Below are 14,405 nucleotides of genomic sequence, written 5' to 3'. Positions count from 1 at the left end.
TGAAGTTGGATTTGTGTTGTTATACAGCTAAGTAGAGAAGGCAGGTGGGGCTCAGGGAAGAGGAAGACAGTTGGAAATATAAGTTCAGGAGTCATCAGTATGTAAATGGTATTTAAAACCATGGGACTAGGAATTCCCGTTGTGACTCAGAAGGTTAAGAACCCGACTAGTGGAGTTCCCATCGTGGCTCCATGGAAACGTATCTGACTAGCATCCATGAGGATGCAGGTTCGATTCCTGGCCTCACTCAGTGGGTTAAGGATCCAGCGTTGCTGTGAGCCGTGGTGTATGTCGCAGATGCGGCTCAGATCTGGTGTTGCTGTGGCTATGGTGTAGGTCAGCAGCTGCAGCTCCAATTCGATCCCTAGCCTGGAAACCTCCATATGCCTCTAGTGTGGCCCTAAAAAGATAAAAACAAAAACAAAAACAAACAAAAAAACACAACAACAACTAGTATCCATGGGGATGAGGGTTCAATCCCTGGCCTCACTCGGTGTGTTAAGGATTTGGTATTGCCAGGAGCTGCAGTGTAGGTCTCAGACACAGCTGGGATCTGGCATTGCTGTGGCTGTGGTGTAACTGCGGGCCTAAGCAATAGACACAGCTCCGATTCGACCGCTAGACTGGGAACTTTCATATGCCATGGGTGCAGCCCTAAAAAGATAAATAAATCAATCAATCTATGGGACTAGATGAAGGTATAAAGTAGTGGGTATAGGTAGAAAAATTGTTTAAGAATCATAATAACCAGTCCTGGGCACTTCATTACTTACAGGTTGGGAAGATAAAAGGATTCTCCTGGTAACTGGAGTTCCCTTTGTGGCTCAAAGTAGCTCACTGAGGCTGTGGTGTATGCCAGCAGCTATAGCTGCAATTCGACCCCCTAGCCTGGGAATCTCCGTATGCAGTGGGTGCCGCCCTAAAAAGCAAAAAAAAAAAAAAAAAAAAAAAGACAGAGAGAGAGAGAAAGAAACATTGATGGGTGAGAAAAGAGAGGGTTAAGTGCAGAAACAAACCGTTAAGAGATCAGCAAAGGATGGGATCCAGGGCAAATATGGAGAGCACGGTTTTGGAGAGGAGCACAAGTGTCCACCCCAGATACAGTATAAAAGCCACAGATATAAGTAGGTTGGGAGGTTTTGTAGTACAAGCAAAGATCTGAGCTCTTCTCCCTATTCTTCTTCAACTAACCAGAGACTTTCATGCATCATGACCTTTCTCGACAAGTACATGCAACCATTATATATGGAGCATTTGCTATGTGCCAAGCATGGTGCTGGCACTTTCCCGTAGAGCCCAGAGTTCTCATCACCAAAATTACAGGACTAGGACTCCATAGAGAACCTTGACCTCATCCATGCAAGAATGAATGATCCCCTCTAATATCTGGCTCCTCTAGCTGGAAAAAGACATTAACAGCCTCAGCCTTTTATCACTACATTGCCTCCAGGTTTGTTCTAACAGTCCCAATAGATCCCAAGGTTTGGAGCCATCAAAGCGGAGGCTATGGAGAGAGATCCACATTCAGAGTGAGGTGAGTTTCATACTGTGCTGACTCAAGGCTGTGATGGGATACTACGGATTGGGCTGTTCCCACACTCCACTCATTTGGACTTTAACTCTGGAAACAGGAGAAGATGTTGAGATTTAATCTGACTGATCATTATTACCCAGCTGCCTTGGGACAAACCAGTCCTATGCAAGAGCCTAGCTCTTTGATGTTTTTATCCTAAATTAATGAGTTTGCCCACAAAATAACATCAAAGGAGATCCACTAACTCGTTCAGTGTTATCATCCTCTCATCTGCGACTGCATTGGAAAGTCTCTCCCCAAAAAGGACCACAGCCAGAAAATGAAAGATTTGGAAATCATGGTATCTGGAAAGAGACGAAAGGGAAACCAACTTCTGAAGACTGCAAAGGAGACAGGGAAAGCGCTAGCACATCTCAGGGAAATGAAAGAAAGGGGGGGAGCAGGAGGGGGATGGAGATTCTGAGTGCTTGGGTCTGGAAGGAAAACAACTGTGTGCACACTTGAGGGGGGAAATTGTGGTCTGGAAAGTCTTAAATGATGTCATCGCAAAGCACATTGTGGAGATGACGAGGAAGTGTGTGGTAGGAAACCGCGTCCCTGGAGCCCGATGACATGGGTTTCATCCTCTTGCTCTGCTATTCACGTTGTGATCATCAGCAAGTCTCAGTCCCTCTGAGCCTCAGTGCTCTGATCTGTAAACACATGGCAACAATTCTCCCTCCCCAGATAGGATCCCTCCAGGTGCAGGAGGCGCTCTCTAGATGTGGCCGACTCTTCCAGATCTAGTCTTTCAAAAGGAAAACAGGAAAAGAGTAATGGAGATACTTGCTAGAGATCCTCCCCCAGTAACGTTTCTTCCAGGCCAAGCAAGTTTTCCTAAAGCGCAGAAAAGAACAGCCAACAGGCTTTATTCAACTCAGTGAATAGATACTGAACACCCACCGCATGCCAAACAGAAAGATGATCATGGGATATTTTCAACTCCCAAGGACACCAAACCATAATCAAGTGACAGCCAGGCTCTGTGATAAGCGTTCAGGGGGAGACAGTTTCCGCAGAGTTGCGGTCCAGAAAAGGTTTTACAAACTACATGACATTTGAGCTTGGACTTCAAGAATGAGTGTCAGAGCCCCAGACCATGGATGAAGGAGCACGATGTGAAAAAGCAAGAAGGCATGAAAGCTTCCTAAAAACCCAGAACCTCTGGAGCTTCAACCACAGGAAAGCAGCTGCCAGGCAGCAATGGGGATGACTGCAAAGGCCCTAGAAACATGAATGGAAGGGACCTGCCCTATAAATAGTGCCGGCGCAGGCAGACCGTGACACACGTCTGCAGGTGGAGTCACTAGGAGGTGACTAAGCTCATGGGGGGTTGCCTCCCTTTCTTAACTTCATTCATAGTCTCTCCATCTCTTTCTCTCTCTCCCTCTCCCTCTCTCTCTCTCATCCTCCCTGCCCTCCCCTTCTTTTTTAGAGAAAGTGGCGTGGGAGTCAAGATTCTATAAGCATTCACAGCTACCCCAGGAGAAACTGCAGCTACTGGGACTATTAGCCAAAGTGCTTCCCTGGCATTACACCAGCCACCGTGCTAGAGGCCCTGCAGAATACCCAAAGACCCCTGTTCTGATGGTGGCCTCAGAGACACTCTGGAGTAGCAATCATTGAATGATTGACAGCAGGGCCTCCCCTCCATACCAAGCAAGCTGGCAACAAACTCACCAATCCCTTCGAACCTGCAAGGCTTCTGACGAAGCGATAGAAATTCTTTGAGGATGTCAACAGGCATGAGCATAAAGGGGAATAGGTGCTTATAAAGCATCATTAATTATGACAGCCAAGGAGTTCCTGTCATGGCGCAGTGGTTAATGAATCCGACTAGGAACCATGAGTTTGCGGGTTCGATCCCTGGCCTCACTCAGTGGGTTAAGGATCCGGCGTTGCCGTGAGCTGTAGAGTAGGTTGCAGACGCGGCTCAGATCCTGCGTTGCTGTGGCTGTGGTGTAGGCTGGCAGCTACAGCTCCAATCTGACCCCTAGCCTGGGAACTTCCATATGCCGCAGGAGCAAGTCAAGAAAAGGCAAAAAGACAAAAAAAAAAAAAAAAAAAAAAAAATTATGACAGCCAAAAGGGATCCTGGAGTTCAAACCCATTTCAGCTGCAGAAACCTTGTTCAAAAAAAATCTTGCATGAAAGTCAGATGTATAAAACAAATAAAAAAAAGTGGATTTGCATGCAAGGGAGCAGAACTTACTCTACCACCCCTTCGCCCCCTACAGAAGCCCCCAAGACACCCCCTCTGTGGACCTCCCAGGGCTCAGCAGAATATGTTTTTTTTTTTTAATCAGCAAAGTAACACATGCCTGTGATTTTAAAAATCCAAGCATATGGAAAGGCTTACAATAAAGGCAAGAGTCCCCTGTCAACTCTGTCCTGTGCCTTCCTACCTTCAGTCATTTCTCCCCTGGAAGAAGAAATAACTTTTCACTCTTTCAGCTGTTTCCACTTTAAATTCTGATTTTTTTCAAAATAAAATAAAATAATAAATTAATTTTTCAGAAGTTTTCTTTACATTGGGAGTTCCCATCGTGGCGCAGTGGTTAATGAATCCAACTAGGAACCATGAGGTTTCGGGTTCGATCCCTGCCCTTGCTCAGTGGGTTAAGGATCCAGCATTACCATGAGCTGTGGTGTAGGTTGCAGACACAGCTCGGATCCCGAGTTGCTATGGCTGTGGTATAGGCCGGTGGCCACAGCTCCCATTGAACCCCTAGGCTGGGAACCTCCATGTGCCACGGGAGCGGCCCAAGAAATTGCAAAAAGACAAAAAGACAAAAAAAAAAAAAAGTTTTCTTTACATTGCTAAATGATATACCTGTAGTTCTATGTCTTGATTTCTCTCTTTTTTTTTTTTTTTTTTTTTAAGGGCTGTACCTGTGGCATATGGAGGTTCCCAGGCTAAGAGGCCAATCAGAGCTGTAGCCACCAGCCTACACCACAGCCACAGCAACACAGGATCTGAGCCACACCTGCCGCCTACACCACAGCTCACGGCAACCCAGGATACTTAACCCACTGAGCAAGGCCGGGGATTGAACTTTCATCCTCATGGACACTAGTCGGGTTAGTTAACCACTGAGCCACGACGGGAACTCCTTGATTTCTTAACTTTAGAAACCTTGTCCTATTTTCTGCAGTAATAAGAGAACTTAGCTTACCCTGCCACCCTCACATCCCAATATAATTACAGCACTATTTGAACTTTATTTTTATCAAAGAAAGATATGCAATTAATTTAAAATTCCAGGCAGGGTTTGAAACATGGCAGATGACGTGGATCAGCAACAAACTACCAACACCGTACAAGAGCCCCTGGATCGCATCAGGCTCAGCCTGGAGGAGCGAATCGATGCGAAAATGAGAAACGACAGAGAGGCTCAAGGCAGATTACATGCTTATGATCCGCACTTAAATGTGATATTGGGAGATGTGGAAGAAACTGCGGCAACTATAGACACTGAAGGAAAAACACATGAAGAGATATCTAAATCAACAAAACAGAATATTCCGATGCTCTCTGTCTGGGGAGGTGGTGTTGTGCTGGTTGCCCCCCACTGAGAGTTGGCTGAAACAAAGAATCTATCCTGTGTGGAAAGGGGAGACGTTGTGTGACCGCCTCTTTAAATGTAGACGACACCCAAAAGAGAAACCTGTGTACATTACGATATTAAGAAATAACTAAGAATTCTCCCACCCCTGAAATAAGCTGATTTGCTGATAACTCAGAAATTCTTAAGCCAAATGGCATGTTTATTTTTCTCCAATTCTTCCAATAAATGTGATCACCAAGATGCAGAACTCTTTGTCAGCAGTTGATCTGCTCCATTGTGTTTCAGACAATTTCTGGGGTTTTTTTCTTTCAATTAAATTTGATGTTTCCTTTTTTGATTGAAAAAAAAAGAAATTCCAACTGGGGGGGCTTCCCTGGTGGTCTGGTGGTTAGGATTTGGTGTTTTCACCACTGCAGCCCGGGTTCAATCCCTGGTCTGGGAACTGAGATCCCACATCAAGCCACTGCATGCCATGGTCAAAAACTAAAATAAAATAATTTTAAAATTAAAAAAATAAAAGGTCCCTCGTGACCCAGCAGTTAAATGATCTAGCGTTGTTATTGCCGTGACTCAGGTCACTGCTATAGTGTGGATTCAATCCATGGCTTGGGAGTCTCTGAATGCTGTGTGGGTGTGGCCAGAAAAAAAATTTTTTTTAAATAAAATATTCCAACCAGGGACCAGGACTATATAGCAAAAAACAGAAGACCTGTCCTACAGCCACTATGGAAAGCAATACAGAGCTTCCACAAAAAAATGGAAAAATAGAACTACCATGTAGTCCAGCAATTCCACTTCTGGGTGTATATCCAAAGAAAACAAAAATGCTATTTTAAAAAGATACATGCACCCCAGTATTCATAGCAGAATTATTTATAGCAGCTAAGATATGGAAGCAACCTAACTGTCCATCCATCGATGAATGGATAAAGAAGATGTGATATATATATATAGTGGAATAGTAGTTGCCCATTAAAAACAATGAAATTTTGCCTTGGATACACCCAGAGGGACTTATCCTTAGTGAAATAAGTCAGACAAAGAAAGGCAAATACTATATGTTATGACATATGTAGAACCTAAACACTAAAATGAATGAATATGACAAAACAGAAAAAACTTACAGACATAAAGAACAAACCAGGGAGTTCCCGTCGTGGCTCAGATTCATGGTTAGTGAATCTGACTAGGAACCACTGAGGTTGCAGGTTCAGTCCCAGATCCTTAACCCACTGGCCTCGCTCAGTGGGTTAAGGATCTGGCATTGCCGTGAGCTGTGGGGTAGGTCATGGACACGGCTCAGATCCCGGGTTGCTGTGGCTCTGGTGTAGGCTGGTGGCTACAGCTCTGATTAGACCCCTAGACTGGGAAGGGCTGCCAAGGGAGCGGCCCTAGAAAAGACAAAAGAAAAAAAAAGAACAAACCAATAGTTACCAATGGGACAAGGAAAGGGCCAAGGGGCATGATAGGCATAGGGGATTAAAAGTTTTTTATACAACTACCAACTACCACGCATAAAATAAGCTACAAGGATATTGTACAGCACAGGGGATATAGCCAATACTTTATAATGACTATAAATATACTATATAAAAAATTCAAATCACTGTTGTTCACCTGAAACTAACATAATATTACAAATCAACTATATTGCAATAGGGACAAAGCATACCTACCAAAAAAAATCAAAGAAAAGAGATCCACATTTTAAAAGCAAAAATATATACAGGAATGTGTGACTGGGTCACCTTGCTGTACAGTAGAAAACTGACAGAACACTGTAAACCAGCTATAATGGAAAAAATAAAAATCATTATTTTTAAAAAAATTAAAAGCAAAAATAGAAACCCTGTCCTATCTCTTCCTTCCGTTTCATTCTCCCTAGCCTCCTGCCCACCAAGACAAGTGGGCTCATGGGAATAGAAAACTTCTCTGTTTGGTTCCCCTTCTTGCTCTTTTTCTACAGCACTCAGCACCTTTGCTAGCAAACACTGTAACTTACTGATTACGTCTTCCGTTTGTCTCGCCTGCTAAATTGTAAGCTTGGGCAGGGATCTTTGTTATGTTCACTGATGCGTCCCAAATGCCCAGGATAATGTCTGACTTGATAAATATTTGTTAAATTAATTAAAGCAAAATTCTCCAGAAGAGAAAGAAGCAGGGTTTCTCTGAGATAATGTTAGAAGCAATCATTTTACATCTGATATGTTCTATGGGAAGGAAGGAATAGAAATGAACGTTTTATTTTGTACATGATATAAAACTCTTCTGGACAGTGGGGGAGAGGCTACACTAGCTAAAGACCTCAGTTCAGACCCACTTATTGGCTTTGCCTGTCTGGACACGTTGGTCCAATTGTCTTGGAAAAGAAAGCAGCTATTTGCTTCGGTTGGTAGAGACTGGGTAGGAAATAAATGTTGGCGAAGTGGCCTTTGCCTATCCTGTTCTCCCAAGGACAGCTCCTGCTGTGGAAGGAAAGGCACAGGGGCTTCCTCCAGGGGTAACAGCCACCACAGGTCCCAGAGCCAATTAGCCAAGGGCTGGGCACAGGGCACTGGCGGGAATGAGAGAATACTGTCCTCTGCCCACCCATGAGGCATTGCGAGTCCCACCCTTTAGATGCAGCTCAAAGCCCATCAGTCCCAGGAAGTCTTTTTTTTTTTTTTTGCTTTTTAGGGTTGCACCCATGGCATATGGAGGTTCCCAGGCTAGGGGTCTTAAGGGAGCTAAAGCTGCCAGCTTACACCACAGCCGTAACAACATGGGATCCGAGCCGCATCTGCAACCTACACCACAGCTCACAGCAATGCCGGATCCTTAACCCACTGAGCGAGGCCAGGGATAGAACCCACAACCTCATGGTTCCTAGTTGGATTCGTTTCCACTGTGCCACGACAGGAACTTCCAGGAAGCCTTTCTTGAACATCCCCCTCCAATACGGGGCTTCATGCACACCTCCCACGTGGCTTTCATCGTATGGCGCTTTGCCTGGTAGATTCCTATAGAGCTTTTGGAAACTCTGACCACTGGCCAGGTCACAGGGCGGGATACGATGACTGGAATGTTTCCGTAGTTTTCAAGGTTCTGCCAGCCAGTTCACCATTCGCTGCCTCCTCATCATCTATTCCTCCTCCTGAGCCCCTGAACTTGCCTTGTATCTCTAGCTTCCTTCACTAAAAAGTGCCAAGGGCACCACATCCTGGCTCTTACTTCTCCTGGGTCCAACCCTTGTGGCCCTGGCTCTCCCTCTGGGTCCTTCCTGCCACCTCTCCCCTCACACTCTCCACGCCAGCCACAGCCATGTGTGACTTTTATTTTTCAGTCCCTCAGATGGTCTTCATTCTGTATCACTTCTGAGCCTTCATAGATGCTCTGCCTGGACCATTCTTTCTCTCCTCTTCAGCTGCATAAATCTCTTTAGGTCCCAATTTAAAATTCACATCCTTAGGAGTTCCCGTTGGGGTGCAGTGGAAACGAATCCAACTAGGATCCATAAGGATGCAGGTTCAATCCCTGGCCTCGCTCAGTAGGTTAAGGATCTGTTGTTGCTATGAGCTGGGGTGTAGGTCGCAGACGCAGCTCGGATCCCGAGTTGCTGTGGCTGTGGGTTAGGCCAGCAGCTACAGCTCCAATTCGACCCTTAGCCTGGGAACCTCCATATGCCGCGGGAGCAGCCCCAGAAAAGGCAAAAAGACAAAAAATAATAATAATAAGACTTTACTTGTTCGGGAAACCCAGCTGAGGCACCATGACACAGTGGGCAACATGAGCAATGGACAGGTGCTCCCAGTGACCCATTCAGACCGTGAGTGTTATGGGAAACCAGAGGAGGGAGAGATCCCAGTGGTCTGGTGACTGGAGTCTTCCCCTGGCCCAAGGGACCAGAGGTGGTTTCTGAAAGACAAGGCTTCTGACCCTTAGAGGAGGAGGTCTTGCAGGGTTGGCTAAATGGGCAGCTGGAAGTTAAAGAAGAGGAAAGTATATCTGAAACAGCAGACTGCACTAGCTGATAGGAACTACTCTGTAGAGAAACAAGTCTGGAGCCAAATAATGAAGAGCCATGAAAGCGAAGCCATGAGGAGTCTGCAAGGGAGCCAAAGAGCGAGGGGCATAAGGAAAGCAATGTACTGGAACAGGTCATCTGAGAACGTCCTGGGGATGGATGAGAAGGGAGGGGCTGAGGCAGGAAGAGCAGGAAGGCAGCTGTTGTGCTAGACCAGGTGGGCATGGGTCACTGCCTAGGAATGAGGGCAAAGGGACAGATTCGAGAAACATTTTAAATGAAGTCGTCATAGGCTGCTGCTTCTGACTGAATATAGGAGATGAAGAAGAGAAGGGGAGACAAAGAGGATGCAGAACTGTCCATCCAGCTTCATGGCTGGGAGACGCCACGGTCAGAAATCACAAAGGAGATTAGGGAGCATTATACATGCCACATGTAAAGGCTAGAAGAAGCTTCAGTGATTTTTAGGACTAAGGAGCTAGTGCAAGACTGTAAGTTAAGACTTGAGAGGTCTCTCTCTAAAAGTATAGTTGATGCCATCAGAATGTGTCACTTGACCTTGGGAGAGGGGATAGAGCTTTGAGGAAGGGGCTGTCTGTTTAGCCTTGGGCAAGATGGTACAACTAAAGTCAAAGATAAATCCATTCAAATCCTGGCTCTGTCACTTACTAACTGGGTAGCCTTGGGCAAGTTAATTAACCTCTCAGAGTCCAGGTTCCATATCTGTGAAGCGGGGATAATAGTATTTAAGCGGCAGGACATTTGTTAAGCACTAAATAAGATGGCCTCTGGAAAGAGCCAAATTTGGCTCCTAGTCTGTGGCAGATGTTCAGCAAGGGTAGTTCATGGAAAGAAGGAGACCCAGGACCCCGGAGCATCACAGAAGCCCAAGGAGGCAAAGTCCTCCAAGGCTAGATGAACAGTGTCAAGTACTACAGAAAGTTCAAGAGCAGCTGGAGTGGCAGAAATTATATTACTGAATCTCTACAGAGTGCAGTTTGGAGGGACACAAAAGGAGCTAATAAACAAAATAACAGAAAAAAAAAAGCAAAAGACGGAAATCCACACAAAGACACCCCTATCAGTCAGGAGGTTTGGGCTACAAAAAGGTTATTCCACTAAAATGGTTTGGTCGATAAAGACATTTAATGACCATTATAAGAAGTCTGGAAGGTGAGAGCACCAGGATCATCTCAGTGGTTTGGCAAAGTCCCCAAGAACCCAGGCTTTTTCCATCTTTTCTCTACAATGTCCTAAACACACCAGTTTCCCATTCTCCCATTGCCTCCTAGATGCAAGATGGCTGCTGCAGCTCCAGACATCACATTTGCATATATGAACATCCATGACAGGAAGGGAAAGGGAGTGTCTACTCCCTTTTCCCAGAGAGATAAATCGTCAAAACACTTTCCCAGAAGCCTCCTAGCAAACATCCCTTTATATCTCATTGGCCAGACTGGGTCACATGGCCATTTCTAGCTGCAAGGGAAGCCAGGAAAGTTTCTGGCATTTTCACACACTGCAGGAGGAGGGTGTCTGGAAGAAGAGGTTGAAAATAGCAAGAAACTGGGTATGCGACCGATATGTCTGCCACGCTACTCATTTACAAAATCTGGAAATCATAAACAGAAGGACGATGAAGATGCAAGGAAAGCAGAGAAGGAGTGGGATCATATAGGAGAGAGAAAAGGATCAGGTTTGAGAGAGGAGGAAGCTTGAATCCTTCTCTGCCATGGGCAAGAAGCATAGAGGTGGACGTGGAAACTAAGTCTGAAGAGGAGAGAGTACCTAACCTCAACCTCAGCAAAGCCAAATACAGCTGCTTTGGGGAAGACACCAGAAAACCAAAGAGGAATTCAATGAGATACCACCCATCTAGAACATGAGCAGAGATTACAAAGACACACAATGCAGGTGTTGGGCAGACTGGGAAGCAATGAGAACATTTCTATAGTACGTTAGAATAAATATTCTATATTATTGGAAAATAATTTAGCATGATCTCATATCCTTCCAGCAATTCCACTCCTGGATCTGTATCATTGCCTATGTGTGTTCAGCTGTGAACAGGAATGTTCATAGCAGCACCGTTTGAGGAAGGAAAAAACTGAAAACAACCCAACTATCTCTAGACCAGAAAATGAATAATTAAATCATGATCTATTCCTACAATGGAATATGATATAGCAGTCGTAGCATGCATGACTTTCAGAAAAATAATATGTTGTGAGCCACACGGGAACTCCAACATAACATAATGTTGAATTGAAAAGGCACATGGAGGAGTTCCCTTAGCAGCGCAGGGGAAATGAATCCAACTAGGAACCATGAGGTTTCGGGTTCGACCCCTGGCCTCACTCAGTGGGTTAAGGATCTGGTGTTGCCATGAGCTGTGGTGTAGGTCGGCAGCTGTAGCTCCGATTAGACCCCTAGCCTGGGAACCTCCATATGCAGCAGGTACGACCCTAAAAGGACAAAAAAAAGACCAAATAAATAAATAAATAAAAGGCACATGGAGGAGTTTCCACTGTAGCTCAGTGGTAATGAACCCAGCTAGTGCTCATGAGGACACAGGTTCAATCCCTGGCCTCACTCAGTGGGTTAAAAGATCCGGTGCCACTGTGAGCTGTGGTGTAGGCCATAGGCTACAGCTCTGATTCAACCCCTAGCCTGGGAACTTCCATCCGCTGTGGGTGCAGCCCTAAAAAGACAAAAAAGGCACATGGGGGAGTTCCCGTTGTGGCTCAGCAGGTTACAAACCCAACAAGTATCCATGAGGATTTGGGTTCTATCCTGGCCTCGTTCAGTGGGTTAAGGATCTGGCATTGCTACGAGCTGTGGTGTAGATCGCATACATGGCTCAGATCCCGTGTTGCTGTGGCTGTGGTGTAGGCCAGCAGCTGCAGCTCCAATTCGACCCCTAGCCTGGGAATTTCCATATGCCACAGGTATGGCCCTAAGCAAAAGGCATGTGGCAGAAAAAAAAAAAAAAAAAAAAAGGGCATTGGAGTTCCTGTCATGGCGCAGTGGTTAACGAATCTAAGAACCATGAGGTTGCAGGTTCGATCCCTGGCCTTGCTCAGTGGGTTAAGGATCCAGCGTTGCGGTGAGCTGTGGTGTAGGTCGCAGACATGGCTTGGATCCTGCATTGCTGTGGCTCTGACACAGGCCAGCGGCTACCGCTCCAATTGGACCCCTGGTCTGGGAACCTCCATATACCACGGGAGTGGCCCTAGAAAAGGCAAAAAAAAAAAAAAAAAAAAAAGAAAGAAATTAAAAATCCTAGAAGGTGGGGAAAAAAAAAAGGCATAGCAGAAGAATATATACAGTGTTGTTCCATTTATACAAAGTTCCAAAACATGCAAAAACTAAAACAATGTACTTAGGTATATAAACATAAGCAGCAAACTACTAAGAAAAGCAAGAGAGAGTGAGATACACGAAATTCCAGAAGGTGATTTAGCTCTGGGGAAGGGAGGGGAACTGCATACAGAAGACTCCATATGGGAAAGTAGTATTCTTTTTTTGTTGGTTTTTGTTTTGTTTTGGTTTGTCTTTTTGCCTTTTCTAGGGCTGCACCCACGGCATATGGAGGTTCCCAGGCTAGGGGTCGAATCAGAGCTGTAGCCGCCGGCCCACAGCACAACCACAGCAACTCAGGATCCGAGCCGCATCTTCGACCTACACCACAGCTCATGGCAACGCCAGATCTTTTAACCCACTGAGCAAGGCCAGGGATCGAACCCGCAACCTTGTGGTCCCTAGTCAGATTTGTTCACTACTGAGCCATGACAGGAACTCGGGAAAGCAGCATTCTTAATGTTAAAGTGGTGAGTATACTGGCATTCACTGTGCTCTTATTATTATAGCTTACACATATTCCAGAAATATTCTTTATGTCCCTGCCGAATGATTAATTAAAACAATTTAAAGATCAGAAAGAAGAGAGAGTGAGTTGAAGGGACATGAGCCTGCCCACCTTGGGGGCAGAAGCCCCCCTCACTGCATCTCCATTTGGAACAAGCAGAGCTCAGACAACTGGGCTTGTTACGGCTGAAGTCTGACCAGTTCTGTCCTGGTGTCGTTGGAATGGGGAGAGCCCACAATTGACAGGGGAAGGGATGGAGGAAAGAGGAGGAGGGAAAGAGAACCAAAGCATTAGGATGCTTTTCTCTGAGGAACGATAAGGATGAAAATAAAAATAAGAATTGCTCCCCATATGGAGGTCTTGCCCTGTGCCGGATACTAGTGTTTTCCATAGATGTCATCGAAGCCTCCTAGAAGCTCATGCAGGGGGAGTTACTAGCGCCATCGCACCTATGTTAAGGAAGTTGGGCATGTGCCCAGGTCACACGTCTGTGGGAAAGCCGAACCTTTGCAATAACGCGTAAACCCCTCCAGGTCTGGGCCCCCTCCCCTCCAACCTCAGCTCACTGACCACCCACCGTCCCACCTCTCAGCTAGTCGTGCCTGCGTGGAGCTTAAGACATCCTGTCCCTGAGTCCAGAAATCCGCCTTCTCACATCTTTCCCTGGCAGGATCCTTCCCACCTTCAGGTCTTAGCCTCAATGCCACTGCCCAGAGGCCCTCCTGGGACCACGCACTCCCTCCCTGTACTCTGCCCTTGGCGCCCTTGCACTTCCCCTGTTCACATCTATCTGTTGCTTTGCGCTTTTACCATCTCACCTGTACACTAGAACATAAGCTTCTTTTTTTAATTTTATTTTACTTTTTTTTTTTTTTGCTTTTTAGGGCTGCACCCACAGCACATGGAGGTTCCCAGGTTAGGGGTCAATCGGAGCTACAGCCGCCAGCCTATGCCACAGCCACAGTGACATTAGATACGAGCTGAGTCTGCCATCTACACCACAGCCCATGACAACACCAGATCCTTAACCCACTGAGCAAGGCCAGGGATTGAACCCGAAACCTCATGGTTTCTAGTCGGATTCCTTTCTGCTGCGCCACGACAGGAACTCCTAGAACATAAGCTTCTTGAGGGCAAGGACGCTGTGCCTCTTGTTTACCACGATATATCCCCAGCGCCTCGCCCTAGGCCTGGCATGTAGCAGGTGCTTAATAAATGCTTGTTGAATGGATAGAAAGCTGGCGCAGGGTGATGAGAGGAAGCTGAGAGAGGGGACATGGAGGCAGATTCAAACCTACATTCCTATTCAGGGAGCACTCCGTCCATCCCCTGTGCCAGGAGGGTGTTTGGGAAGCTCCCTCTGCCTTCAGACTGGTGTCTGGGCAGCCCTGG

At 46.1% G+C, this 14,405-nt stretch overlaps 1 pseudogene; it reads left to right on the top strand.

The window, feature by feature from the left end:
- The first annotated feature begins 4,745 nt into the window (after positions 1 to 4,745).
- Positions 4,746 to 5,229, top strand: LOC100625190 (U6 snRNA-associated Sm-like protein LSm3 pseudogene; annotated as a pseudogene).
- The last annotated feature ends 9,176 nt before the right edge of the window (positions 5,230 to 14,405 follow it).

This window comes from Sus scrofa, chromosome 14, assembly GCF_054392235.1.
Source record: "Sus scrofa isolate SSC_HxYL_T2T_F1_AM1 chromosome 14, Sscrofa_HxYL_maternal_Yorkshire_Landrace_v2.0, whole genome shotgun sequence".
NCBI classification, from domain to species: Eukaryota; Metazoa; Chordata; class Mammalia; order Artiodactyla; family Suidae; genus Sus; species Sus scrofa.
Note: the sequence above shows the minus strand (reverse complement) of the source record. Positions and strands in the feature narration are given on the sequence as shown.